The sequence below is a fragment of the Marmota monax genome, unplaced genomic scaffold, assembly GCF_021218885.2.
Source record: "Marmota monax isolate L192 unplaced genomic scaffold, Marmota_monax_Labrador192_F-V1.1 WCK01_AAM20220418_F8-fsc00200, whole genome shotgun sequence".
Lineage (NCBI taxonomy): Eukaryota > Metazoa > Chordata > Mammalia > Rodentia > Sciuridae > Marmota > Marmota monax.
In genome coordinates this window covers 1,459,198-1,472,439 of record NW_026692549.1, presented here as the reverse complement: position 1 = coordinate 1,472,439, position 13,242 = coordinate 1,459,198, and the positions used below count along the sequence as shown (strand labels likewise).

The 13,242-nt window shown below is 57.0% G+C and overlaps 1 protein-coding gene across 2 annotated transcripts in view; it reads left to right on the top strand.

Moving 5' to 3' along the window:
* Adgrd1 (adhesion G protein-coupled receptor D1) overlaps window positions 1-13,242 on the top strand; it is a 97,631-nt gene that overhangs the window by 41,948 nt on the left and 42,441 nt on the right. The window lies entirely within an intron of this gene.

Here is a 13,242-nt window from a genome sequence, read left to right as displayed (position 1 = left end):
GAAGGACACAGGGACATTGAAGGTTCCAGGTGGAGCTGTCCTTGTGAAGGGGACCAGTGCAGGACGGTAGATGTCCAAGTCCTGCCCAGAAGGGCCAGTGAAGAGTCTGGAGGAGGGCAGGAGAGAGAACAGGCAGGTGGAGGAGCCCCAGGGATCAGAGATGGACTTCCTGGCACAGAGCCAGGGCTATGCCATAGCCAAGTGTCAAGGACATCCCAATTCACACACCCAACACACACGTGAACACCCACAGGCACACATCCAGCACACACTCATACGCACTCCTCCTGAAGTTTTGGGCTGGTGAGCTGTGGAGCCTGAAGTGGTGGTGAGCTCGTGAGGCCACAGCCCACCTTTCCTACCCTGTGTTCTCCAGTGGTTCCCTCAGCGGCTTCTGGGCAGGGTGGGGTACTAAAGACACCTGGTACTCACTCTGTACCTGGGAATGACTCCAAACCAGCCCAGGTGTCCTGCAGCCTAGTCGGGTGGAACATGAGGTTTATGGCCCTCCCATGTTTTTGGCACTGCCATCGTCCCCAGTGTTTGGAATGCTAAGCTGCTGGTCTCAGTGAATGACCACTGGCCTCTTGGTGGCTGCATGCTAGTGCTCTGGAAGGTTGGTGTTTGTTCACAGGTGGACCCAATCCCCCTTTCTGCTCCCCTTATTTTGAACTCTGGTTATGTTATAGCCAAGTGACAAAGAGCAGAGAGGTGGAGACCCTCCAGCTACATGGTGGGGTAGTGAAAATTAATACTGGCAGCCAGGCACACTGCTGCACCTCTCCTGGGACCACGCACACATGAAACTCACTTCTGAAGGTGTACACTGCCAGGGCAGACTGACACAAGCTGGGTCCTGAGGGTGCCTTGCTGGGTGCTCTTCTGAGTGATCGAACAGCGACTCTGGGCACAGCAAAGCCTGGATTTAGCAGCCCTAAACGTGCATCCTGACCCAGCACAGCATGTCCAGGAACCCCAAGTGTGCATCCTGCCCCAGCAGAGCACATCCAGGAAGCCCAGGTGTGCATCCTGTCGTAGCACAGCTCATCCAGGAAGCCCAGGTATGCATCCTGTCATAGCACAGCATGTCCAGGAGTCCAGGTGTGCATCCTGCCTTAGTACAGCAAGTCCAGGAAGCCCAGGTGTGCATCCTGTCATAGCACAGTGCGTCCAGGAAGCCTAGGTGTGCATCCTGCCCTAGTACAGCACATCCAGGAAGCCCAGGTGTGCATCCTATCCCAGCACAGCACAGCTAGGAAGCAGAGGGGCAGGAGTGTGGGTGTGGGGTCAGGTGCAGGCTGCAGGTGCTCTGTGAACTCTCTGCGGCAGAGAGGCCAGCAGAGAGGCTCGGGCCTGCTCAACCTGCTAGCCTGCTGTGTCCTGGTGGAAGGGAAGCCAGTGATGGCTTCTGGGGGACTTAGAGCCCGGTTCCCATGTGGCTGGAGAAGAACCTACAGACTGCGGAGCAGAGCTGCACCTTGGGAACACACATGCTCTCCTCTCAGGGATGCTATGGAACCCTCCAGACACAGGAGCTGGGGATGTCCAGAGGCACCGCTGCCTGGCCAGGCTCTGGCAAGGCATGGGCATCTTCTTTACCTGGTCCTCAGGCTCCCTAGCAAAAGGTGCCTCGGGGTCCGTGGCCTTCTGCCCGCTGTGGTGGAGTGACAGGCTCTGGGGCCTCAAGGCTGTTGCTGGTGGCCTTGGACATTTTTGTCCTTGTGAAGTGAGAAGGTGCCAATTTGAAAACCAGAGAAGAAAGGGTGAGTTGACTGAAGCACAGTCCTTGCCTTGATGACCGGTCACTCTAGGTTACTCTAGATGTTTTTCACAAAGAAAGTATTGAATAAGGAATATTGTCTTGAAGAAAGGCAGATGGGTCTCTGTCATCCCAGCAGAGGACAGTGATTGAAGCTTAGCCCAGTGTCCTCCGGGCCTGGGGTTTTCCTCCAAAGGCTGTGGTCACACTTCTGAGGGCCTCTGGAGATGTATCTTTGAGCTGCTGGGGCCGATGGCCTGTGGGGATGGAGGGTGCTGGGGTGGCTGGGCGTCCCCTTTTCCCTTGTTCTTCTGAGGGGAGGAGGGGGCAGAGGGGCGGAACTCTCTCCCACTCGGCGCATAGCCCAAGGTCTCAGACCAGGGCTGTGGGGCTGCTTGTCCTGCACAGAGGGGTGCAACCCCAGCTCTCGAGGGACAGAGCTCCAGCCCAACCCAGATGGAGCCTCTGGCTGACCTGGGGATGAAGGTGGACACGTTGCAGACCCAGGCTTGCTGGCAGACCCGCTGAGGCCCTGGACGTGGGACCACATTGCTCTACTGAGTGTGCTGGGCCCTGTCCACCGCCTGCACCTTCAGGCTTCTGAGGACAAATGGGACAAGAAGTTTTTGAGCTGGCCTGTGTTCTGGATGTGGTTTGTCCTGTGGCTGGGTCACTGCTCCCCCTCCTGTGCCCCCAGGGCAGGACACTTCCTTACACAGGCAGACAGGCCTCCTTGTAGGGCCTATTTTGGTGCCTATGCGTCCTTTGTCACTGAAGTCAACAAACTGCATGCATTCTCCCAGGACACGGAGAGGGTAAGTCTAGGGGAAGAGGGGTACAGAGGCTTCTAGTGGTGCCAAGAGCCCCATGCCTGGTACGCCAGGAGCAGACAACGTACCTGTCATGCCCAGGTGCGGGGCAGGATCCAGACGCGGCCTCTGAGGTAGGTCTGCTGTCCACTGCTTGTTGGAACGGCTCTGCCCTCTCGTGCTCCATGTTTTTCTGGTAAGACTGACGGATCCCAGGGCTCTATTGTGGGGCCAGCCAGAGCACAGCAGGCTGCTGAGCAGTATCCCTGGCCCCCAGCTGTGACAGCCCAACACACCCTCGAGATTCCCAGGTGAGCCCTGGCCTATCACTGCCATGGTAAGCGGGAGATGGCGCCCCTCATACACCACACCCACCATCTGAACTCCCACATCTGCCCATTGACTTATAATTTGGTTGTTAAAGTCCTGGACTATTAACACCAGCACTTTCCTTTGCTTCCTGAATTGCAGTATTCCCAGCCAGAGCTGAGGGGGACAGGAGCAGGTGGGTTGCTCTCCTGCTGTTCTTCTAGGATCTGTGGCAGATGGGAAGAGATGCTTTGATGGAAACTTTCTTCTCTGACTGCTGTCCTTCTTTGGTGCGCCAGGACCCAGGGCACCCAGCTGGGCACGCACACTCATGGCATATGCAACTAAACGTCATCTGGAACCCACCATCCAGAAAGAATGGATGGTGACATTCAATTTATTTACAGTTTTAAATTAGTGCACAGGGGTGTGCACGAGGTGGGATCCCTGTGGTGTCCTCGTACGTGTGCATGGCATGCTGTGGTCAGTTTGACCCCACCCGTCCTCCTCTTCCCGTCCCTCCCCCCTCAGTCCTCTTTCTCTGCTGCACTGATCTTCTATTTCCATGGATTCCCTGCCCCCCTTATTCTGCTCCAGCTTCTGCATATGAGAGGAGACATCTGACCCGTGACTTTCTGAGTCTGGCTTATTTCACGCCACGTGATGTTCTCCGTTTCCATCCGTTTACCTGCAAAAGCCTTAATTTTATTCTTCTTTGTTTTTTTAATGGCTGAGTAAAACTCCATTGTGTATAGAACATGTTTTCTTTATCCAACCATCAGTTGATGGGCACCTGGGCTGGTTCCATAATGTGGCCATCATGAATTGTGCTGCTATAAACATCTGTGTGGCTGTGTCCCTACGGCATGCTGATTTTGTTTGGATGAGCCTCCTTCAGGCACTTCCCTGAGAAGTGCATGCGGTGCTGTGTACGTGGGCTTTGCTGGCCGTGCTGTCCTGCATTGGGCTCTTGGCTTAACGTTTCCTGACTGACAGCTGTGGACTGCTCATCTCCATGCCTGGGTCACAGTCCACCTTTACCAACCTTTCATAGCCATTGCGAGAAGCACGCTCACCTGTCTAAGCCCAAGAGATGGACAAGGGATGGCAAAAAGCCAGGTTTTGCTTTAACGAGGTCTGCAGGACCGGGTGCCTGGGGAGCGGGCAGACCCAGAGTAGCCACAACCAGTATGCTATCCCCAGAGCACAAGGCCCCTCCCCGTTCCCTGCTGGCTGAGTGCTGTGGGGTGCGCAGTCTTCCTGAAGGTGCCCAGGCTCCCACTGGGCTGTGTAAAGAAACACACCTTCAGGTGCCCATCTCCCATCTCCCTCTGTTCTCTTGTGGTAGGAGAGTTCCCTGGTTGGGTGCCTGGGGGCACCATGCAGTCTCCCTCTGCTGGCCAGGTGGGCCTTCCTTCTCCCCTGCCATCTGTCAAGGGGTTGGGAATTCCACACTCCACGTCACCTGCTGGGAACTTTCCATCCTGCTCCCCACTCCAGCGGCCTACCTTATACCCCAGTCATGCATGTACAGCTGGCTCCTGTCCTCTGAGACTTTCTGTTTCTCACAAGTCAGCTCTGGCTTTTTGGTTTATTATTTCCAGACCAGTAGCTGGAAACTCTGTACCCATTTTCATTTCTGCATAGTAGTCCACCTCTATCAGCATTCCGTGGCTGAGAACTGGCTTTTTTCGTATTCTTGCTAATTACACATAGCACACTAATGAACCCCCTGCATTCTTGCTCATCATCCCCAGCCCTTTTTTCTTATTCTTCATTTTGAGACAGGGTCTCCCTAAATGGCCTAGTCTGGCCTTGAACTTGTGGTCCTCCTGCCTCAGCCTCTCTGGTCACCAGGATTAGAGGCGTGTGCCACCACGCTTGACCCTATTTAGCATAATTTCTGAGGAACAGAACTGTCTGGTTAAATGCCTACACTATTTTCTCTGGCTGTTATAAGAGCAGCCGACTTTCTGAGGTCTTTCTGGTGACCATGGGTGTGCATCTGTTTGGGGTCAGCCCGGGATCAGAGTGGCTAGGTCCTGGGTGTGCATACCTTCCCCAGAAACAGATGCCGACAAGCAAATTTTCCAACATGGGAACTCCCCTCTTGGCATGTGAGCTTCCTGGTTGCCAGGTTAGAATTGCTGGTCTTTTCCAGAGTGCTCATTCTGGAAGCTACTGTCACCTCTTTCTGATGGCCATTTTCTTTTTTCATGTCATGATGACCTCTCTTTGTGTTATTGTACATGCTAATACTCTTCTAAAAAAAAAACAAAAACCTGTCCTACCCCCTTTTTCTGCCGTGTTGTCTGCTGTGGTTCCTTCCTTGTTTTCAGAGTTCTGTGGGCATTTTGGACGAGTCATTTGTCAGGTATACGTAGGGTAGATTTCTTCTGGGACTGGGTCTGGCCTTTTGCTCTTATGGTGTTTACTAACGAGCAGCAGGTTTAAATTTTAATGCAGCCCAGTCTACCAAGCCCTTCTGTGTAGCGCTTTTCTGTGTCCTGGTTGGGGACTCTCACCTAGCCCAAGGTCACAAACAGCCTCCCGTGGTGCCTGAAACATTCATCGTTCTCTTTCCTACCGAGATCTACGGCCCAGTCTGGTTGTGTCCTGCGTGCCGTGGATGAGTGGGCAGGATCTGTCTTCTCCCGTGTGGATGTCAGCCTGCCTCACCCCTCGTTGGCACGACGCCCTCCCTCTCACGGAGCACCACTGCCACTGTAAACCAAGTGCCCTTTCTGTTTCTGGGTCCTGTTCTTCCCCCAGATGCCATTTGTGCCACAGAGCTGCTGGGGCTTGTGCCAAGGCCTGAGAGCTGCCATGCAGACCCTCCAGCCTCCCTCTCCCAGGAGGCCTTGGCTATTCGGGGGTCCACATCTTAAAGTTCAGGGGACCCTTCAAGACTGCTGCCCAGGGAGACGAGACAGTGGGTGCACCCCCGGTGGGCTCGTTAGCGCCAGTTCCCATCCCTGCAGACCTGTTGGGGTGTCTTTCTCACCCCTCCACTGGCGCCTCAGCTGGACAGCTTCTCCTAGGTCCTCGGCCATCTGCGTTTTTCTTTTATGTCGCGCACTTCTGTTGATTTTCCGGATGGAGGTTTGTTATTGACTCCAAGGACTCTTCGCACATTGCAGATGTCAGCTCTGTGCTGGATGCAATCCACCCCCCTGATTTTTTATTTTGACTACTTTCGCTTCGTGCAATTGAAAATTTTTATATTGTCAAATGCATCGACTGTTCTCTCAAGAAAAAGTGCACTGGTTTCTTATGACTGCGGTAACCAATCCCAAACACGAAGTGCTAAACCAGCATGAGTTTGTCATCCTAGAGGCCAGGTGCAGAGAGTCAATCTTACTGGGCTAAAACCCAGATGACTCAGGGCTGCGTTCCCTTTGGAGGCTCAGAAGAGAATCTGTTTCCTTGCCTTCTGGCTTCTGAAGGTGTTCCTGTCTTCTCATGTCTTCAAATCAGTCTATCAAAAATCCACAGCCCATCGATCTACTCACCCATCCCATCCACCCATCCTCCCATCCACCTATCCTTCCATCCTCCCATCCATCCATCCTCCCATCCATCCTCCCATCCTCCATCCTCCCATCCATCCATCCATCCTCCCATCCTCCCATCCATTCATCCTTCCATCCATCCATCCTCCCATCCTTCCATCCTCCCATCCATTCATCCTTCCATCCATTCATCCTCCCATCCTTCCATCCATCCATCCTCCCATCCTCCCGTCCATCTATCCTCCCATCCATCCATCCTCCCATCCATCCACCCACCCATCCATCTGCCCACCCAATCATCTTTCCACCCTGTCATCCAACCCCCCATCTCCATTCATCCCTCTACCTGTCTCCCTCCACCCATCAGCCTCTCTCTCTCTCTCTCTCTCCCCCAACCTCTGCTTTGCTGACCCCTGGTCCTCTGGCCCTGCCCTCCTGCCTGCTGTCTCAGGATCCTTAGTTTAACTGCACTGGAACCACCCCACCCCCACCATGCTTTGTAGGTAAAGGGACATTTACAGGTTCTGGGGATCAGGTGTGGACGTCTTTGGCAGGAGGCAGAGCATAGTGTTTTGTCTGCACAGAAGGCAATTGAGGAGTCCATAAAAGTCACTTCCAGACTTCAGTCACTGTGCTGCTCAGAGCAGGTGATGCTATTGCAGGTGGGCAGGCTCCTTCTGCCATCACCCCCTCTGGTCCTGGGGCTTTCTGCAGCTGCACTTTCTACTCTGGAGCTACATGAGCAGGACAGATGCACATCTGTGGTGCTTCGTCCTTCCCCTGGGGGACGAGGCCCAGGGTGATGTTTCCTCCACTGCGCATCAGGGCTGGTAGGACAGGGACAGGGGAGAGAGGACAAGGACCTTCTTACTTGATGGCACATTCTCAGCCTGGAGCAGAGCCAGCCTGGGCGGGGTGTCCTGAAACACCTGGCAGTGACAGGATCGAAAATTAACAGGGCACTCAGGACACCACAGGCGGCAGCTGGCCCAGGCGGCTCAGCCTGCCCCCAGCTCAGAGGACACTGGCTGTTGAAAGTTCATCTTTCACCACGGTGGCCTTGCCGCTTCCAAAGTGCCCCTGCAGCCCACCCTGGTCCCCAGGCCTGGGCCTAGCTGAGCACAGCCCTGCCCCTCACCTGCTGCCCAGACCCCCTAATGGCCTCCTGCAGCTGCTGCACCTTCAGCCCCTCCCCCCTGGTAGATGGAGTGTGCTTTTGAAGAGGCACTTCTGGCTCTGGCCCTGTGACCCTGCCTGTAAGAAGCCAACACGAGGTTATGCTAGCAGCCCGGAAAACAATGAGCACAAGTCAGTCTTTTCTCGGCAGAGGCCAGGACAGGACGGCTCGGTCCATCCAGGCCCTGGGGGCGACTGTTCCTAACGAGGGCATCTTCTTGGGGCTTCTCTCTCCAAGAGCCTTGCCGTCCCTGACCCAGAGCGCACCAGCCTCGGCCGACCAGCGGGCCAGCGGCTTGGAGGGAGGGGTGTCTGTGGGGCGGCTGCTGGCCGGACTCTCCTCTCCTCATGGCCATGCAGGGAGGCTGCTTGACTTCCTAAGGCAGTTGGGGGCCGGGGAGGCCTGGGGGGCTTTCCAGGTACTTTAAGGACTGAAATACCCTCAGGCATTTTAAGTTGGGAGATTTCACATCAGTCTGGATCCCGTATTCCCTGGGACACCGAGGACCTGGGGAGGGGCACATTCACATGTAGGCTGCCACATCCATCAGGAGTTTCTGGCCTCCCAGGGGACATGACTGCTTCCTTCTAGAGCCCAGCACAGCTGGGGACCACTGAGTCACCTCAGTCACTAGGAGCCTGAGTGGAGCCCCTCTCTGGGCAGAGGGGTGGGGCCTTAGTGCCGTTTGCACTGCTCCCCCAGCAGCCTGGAGAGGGGCGCCTGGAGCCTTCTCCTAGGGAAGGCTGTGGCCGCCCTCCCCCGGCCTCTCCCTCTGGCCCCTCCCCCTCCTTCCTGGCATCTTCTTCCTTCCCCTCCCCCTTTCCATTGCCTTCCCTACTCCTTTTTCTTTTCATCCTCCTCTTCCTTACTTGAAGGGAGCAGACCGACACCCACAAAAGGAATAAGGATCATGAATCATGGCTGTGCTATGTGGTTGAGTTTTAGGTTATACCCCTAAATCAGCGTGTTCTTTAACATCAGGACAAAGTCTGAAGCAATAGTATCCTTGAAACCATGTGCTTGGCCCTGTCTTTCAAATGTGCATTAGCATAGATGCCTCACTGTGGATCAGAAACTGCTCCTGGGGACCTGAGATCATCCTGTGGTTGCCGTGGTGGGTGGCCTGCTCTTGGGTCAGTGCTGTGCAGTGGCCCAGGCAAACCCCTGGGAACACGAGTTCTCGGTGAAGGTAGTGTTCCAGCCTCATGGGCTGCTGGCAGGAAAGTCCTCTGTGAACTTAGAGCTTGCCTGCTGGTCAGAGCCTGCTGTGTGATGGCCCCAGCATCATGTGTGGCCTGCCGGTGACCTGGACAGCACTTTAGTGTTGAAACAGTCGACAGTTTCAAAATCAGAAGGACTCTTACCTTCACGTCTGAATTCCTCATTTCTGCCCTGAAACCTGTTTCTGGCTGTGCCTGTCTGACCCCTACTTGCTTTGAGGAGGGGCAGAGTGGTGGCTGCCCTGGGGACTTGTCCTCACCCAGTGGGTCCCAGGGCCATCTGAGCTCTGAGCTATGGCGGGAGTGTGGCTGTTTCTCGATGCCCTCACCTGGGCAGATGTCCTACTGTGCTCCTGGAAGGGGCAGAGCCCTCACCAAGCACTGGGGATGCAGGCGGGAAGGGCCGGAGACCAAGTGAGGAGCTGGCCCTGGCTGATTCTGAGACCCTCCAGGGCTGACATTCCAGTGTAGCAGGACTGAGGCAGAGGAGGGCTGCAGGGTGCCAGGACAGCAGGAAGCCACCACCCCAAGAAACACTGTGGGGGACAGAGGGCCGCCCGGAAGCAAATTGTCACTCCCAGTCTGGGAAGGGTCTGCCTGGCCAGAGAGCTCCTGAGAACAGATGGCAGCCACCTAGTGCCTCCCTTGTCCAGACAGAGACCACCTGCCCTCCTGACCAGGAAGGAGGGTGAGACCACAGGGACACTTGTGACCTCAGCAGGGAGAGGGAGCAGACACAGGTGTTCAGAGGTGAAGAACTGAATAAGCAAACTTGGGGTTACCTGCAGAGGGGGATGCATTTGATGACACTCCCGAGGAGACCTGGGCCCCGCCTCACATGTGGCCAGGATAGTTCCCCAGGAGACACGCTTGGCTGGTGGGCGGGAACGCTCAGGAGCAGACACCTGGTGCCACACTCTCTGTACACCCCTTGCACCTATCCTGGTGAGGCCTCCCCTGGGGGCAGCGTCTGCAGATGGCCACTAGTGGGGCGTCACTGCCAAGGTCCACCCCAAGAGCAGCAGCACAACAGAGGCCTGTTTCTCTCAAGCAGGATCACAGAGGAGAAGGCTCTGGGCCGGCAGGATGAGCCCGGGACCCGGCCCCTTCAGCCTTCGGTCCCAGGCCCCAGGTCCACCAGACCTGCATGTCCTGTGTCTTGGGAGGGACATGGCAGAGAGGAGCGAGCCCAGGCAGCTCCTCTGAATGAGACGGGGCCCCTGACCACCCGCCAGGCAGTCTGGTCACAACAAGGGCCAGCTGCGAGGGGTCATTGTAGGTGGCCATCAGGGGCTCTTTTGCCCTGGAATGTGGAAACAAATGCCCAGTGTCACCCTCACACAGGGCTGGTGCCCCCTGTTCTCTGAGCGGGTGCCAAGGGTGAAGCCCAGGCTGGGCCAGTGGTCTTCCTAAAGCTGTGAGTGAGGTGGTGGACACCGGGGCAGTGGGGTCACGCCTAGGGTCACCTCTGGGTGTTTCTCCTCCTTGGGGAGCACAGTTCCTTCCAGCCCACCCTGAAGCTGGCTGGGAGTGCACAGCTGGGTGGTGGAGCCGGAAGCCCTGGCTGGGCCTCCTGGCCTCCCAGTGCCCTCAGCAGCTGCAGCTGGGGTGCTTCCCAGCTGTGAGGAGGGGCTTGCCCAGGTCCCCGAATTTGACCCCACAGCCCCCAGGAGGAGTGAACTGGGCATGCACATTCAGGTCATGGCCATCAAGGGGGTCCTGGTGATCTGGAAGTCCTTGGGTGTGCAGGGTGGGGGCCTGGCCAGCACCACCCTGCTGACTTTCAGATGATCATGGGTTGTGGATCCAGTAGCTTTTTATAGCTCACATAAAAGACTTGTCTTCTGAGAAACCAGCCCTCATTTGTGAGCAGGCTGGATCATTTTTAGACGCTGGCAGGGACCCTGTGCACCCAAGGATAAGCCCCTGCTCAAGGGGCCTTGCATCTGGAACCAGGGTGGGCCTGCAGGGCTGGGCAGACCCTTCCCTCTCCCCTCTCTGGACAGTGAGGGATGGGCCTCTCCTCTGGTGTTGGTCACTGCTCAGCAGCTCTAGGGTCAGTCTGCACGCAGGCTGCAGCCTCTCCTGCCTCTCAGGTGAGAGGAGGAGGGGAACTCAGAAGAAGAGAGGGTGGGGTCCAGGGGACGGGCCTTAGGGGCAGGAGTGGGCCCAAGCATCAGCACCTTCTGCCTTCCCTGCTCCACATGGTCACCCTGTGCCCAAGTCCCAGCCCCTGGCCTCTGGCCCCAGTTCCCACTGTGTCGGGAGGGGCCGTGGTGCTTCATGAGGGCCAGTGAAGCGCCTGCAGCAGGACACAGGCCGTGTCGCCAGCTGTCCTGCGGGAGCAGACCCTGGGCCTGGCACAGCTGATGCAGCCTAGCACCCGTCCTCAGTGCGCACCTTCATGCCCGCGCCACTGCCCCTATGTGTGACCTGCGAGCCTGCTATCTCTGGCCAGGAGCGGGCGTAGGTGGGACTGCTGGTGGTGAAGTGCTGCCTGTGTCCTTTTCTGGTAGGGACGGAAACCTGCGTGTCACTGATGAAGTGTTGACCCATGGACTACACCAAGAGATCCCGTAGGTCCTAAGTGGTCACATGCACTTGTCAGCCCGACTGGTGGCCTCTCTGGCTGCCCCTTCCCATGCAGTCCAGATCACACCCAGCACCCTGACATTGAGCTGCTGGCCTGGCTGTGACAGGGGCCCAGGAAGCTGCAGGAATAGGCCAGCCTCTCAGGTGGCTTTAGTTGGACGGGAGGAAGATGGGACCAGGCCACCAGCAGAACTGGACATGCTGCTTCCTGGGGTCAGTGGGGAGACCCACAGCCACGTGGAGCCAGGTCTCTGGCTGGAGGGAGGGCGGGGAAGAGAGGGCAAGAGAATCTCTGAACCAGGTGCTCAGAGGGACAGGGGAGCGGTCACCCGCACCACACAGCAGGGCTCTACTGTGAACGTGGGGCCTGGGTGTGGCCCCTGGGCCATCAGCCTCCTTTCTGGCTCTGTGTTTAAATAGGGTGGGCTCCAATGTCCAAGGTATGGGTCAGGCTGCAGGAGCCTGAGGGGCCTGAGACCCCTGCCCCTGAGTTCAGTACCAGTCAGCCGTATCCTGAGGCCAGTGTGGTGACACTGCCACTGTCCTGGTGTTCCAGGTGGGGTCTGGTGCCGTTGACCATGTGGTCATTTCACGCTCATCTTCTTGTCTGCTCCATCTCTGAGCCTGCTCTGAAGGTGAGCTCTTGTGTGAGGAACAGCTCAGCAGGACAGGCCCGCTGTCCCCTGGGGACAGGTCATGCTGCTCAGCCATCAGGGAGTTAGAGGACGATGTCCATGGCTTCCCAGAGGACAGGGACCAGGTGCTTCCCTCCACAGGGTGGCTGGGCTTCCCTGGCAAAGCACAGGGAGGGTAGCGCTTGGCCAGCTCAGCCAGGTGCTGTGGAGGTGTCTGGTCACAGGCCTTCTCGTGATTATTTATTTGTCTGGTTTGGGGGCTGAGGGCCAGGGTCACTGGGCAGGAGGTCTGCCGGGCAGCTCTGAGGAGACCTGCTCACCGTGTGCCTTATTGGGGAGTCACCTTCCCCGATACTCAGGAGCCTGCGGGCTTATAGGTTCATTGCCATCGGCCCTGTCCCCTTGGGTCCCTTTGCTCCTCACTAGGACGCCCTTGGGCTCAGAGCACCTCTCACAGCAAACAGAAGCCTGCAGGCAGGTCTGTGGAGGCACAGTTGGCACAACAGTACTCTGCAGGGGACCGTGAAGATGGCTTCACCCCGCAGCCGCCTGGGCCCGTTATGAGCCCTGTAGTGCCTGTGTGTCCTGGGCACCACCCCTGAGGTCCATTTGGTGGTCCTTCCCATTGGTACTCTGGTCACCAATGGCGTCCTCTGCTGGGCTTCAGGGCTCCCTGTCTGGCCGGCCCTCTCTGGTCCTCTCCCCCAGTTCTGGGCACCAACACTGTGGGGCTCCACCTGGGCTCCTCCTCCCTCACCACCGACCACAGACCCTCTCTGAAGTCTGGGGCCTGGGCCTGCTCCCTGCCCTGGCCTGGTGGTGCTCCTGGGCTCTCGTCACACCTGGCCTCGTGCGTTTCTTCTCCACTTCTGTGCCCGGTGGTGTGATTTATTTTTTAACCTGGCCTTGTCTTTTTTGGGGGGAAGTTAGTGTTTTGTTTTTTTTTTTTAGTTAATTTAAGGAGGGAAGCTGTGGAGGACGTTGAGCCATCCCTGAAAGGTGGCTGAGCCTTTCCAGGGGAAGCTGGGCCTCGGGGGCTGTTGGCTGCTCGTGGGGGCTCTTGGGGCTTTGTACTGCCTTCGGCTCTGAGACTCAGCAATACCGATCATCTTCCCACTGATATGGAAATGTCCCTGGCAGAGTCAGTGGCCGTCCCTCCCTGTGGACTTGGACCAGCTCTGTCTGCCAGGCAAAGTCCCTCCCGCTCTCATGCCTCGTCTGTGAGTGTT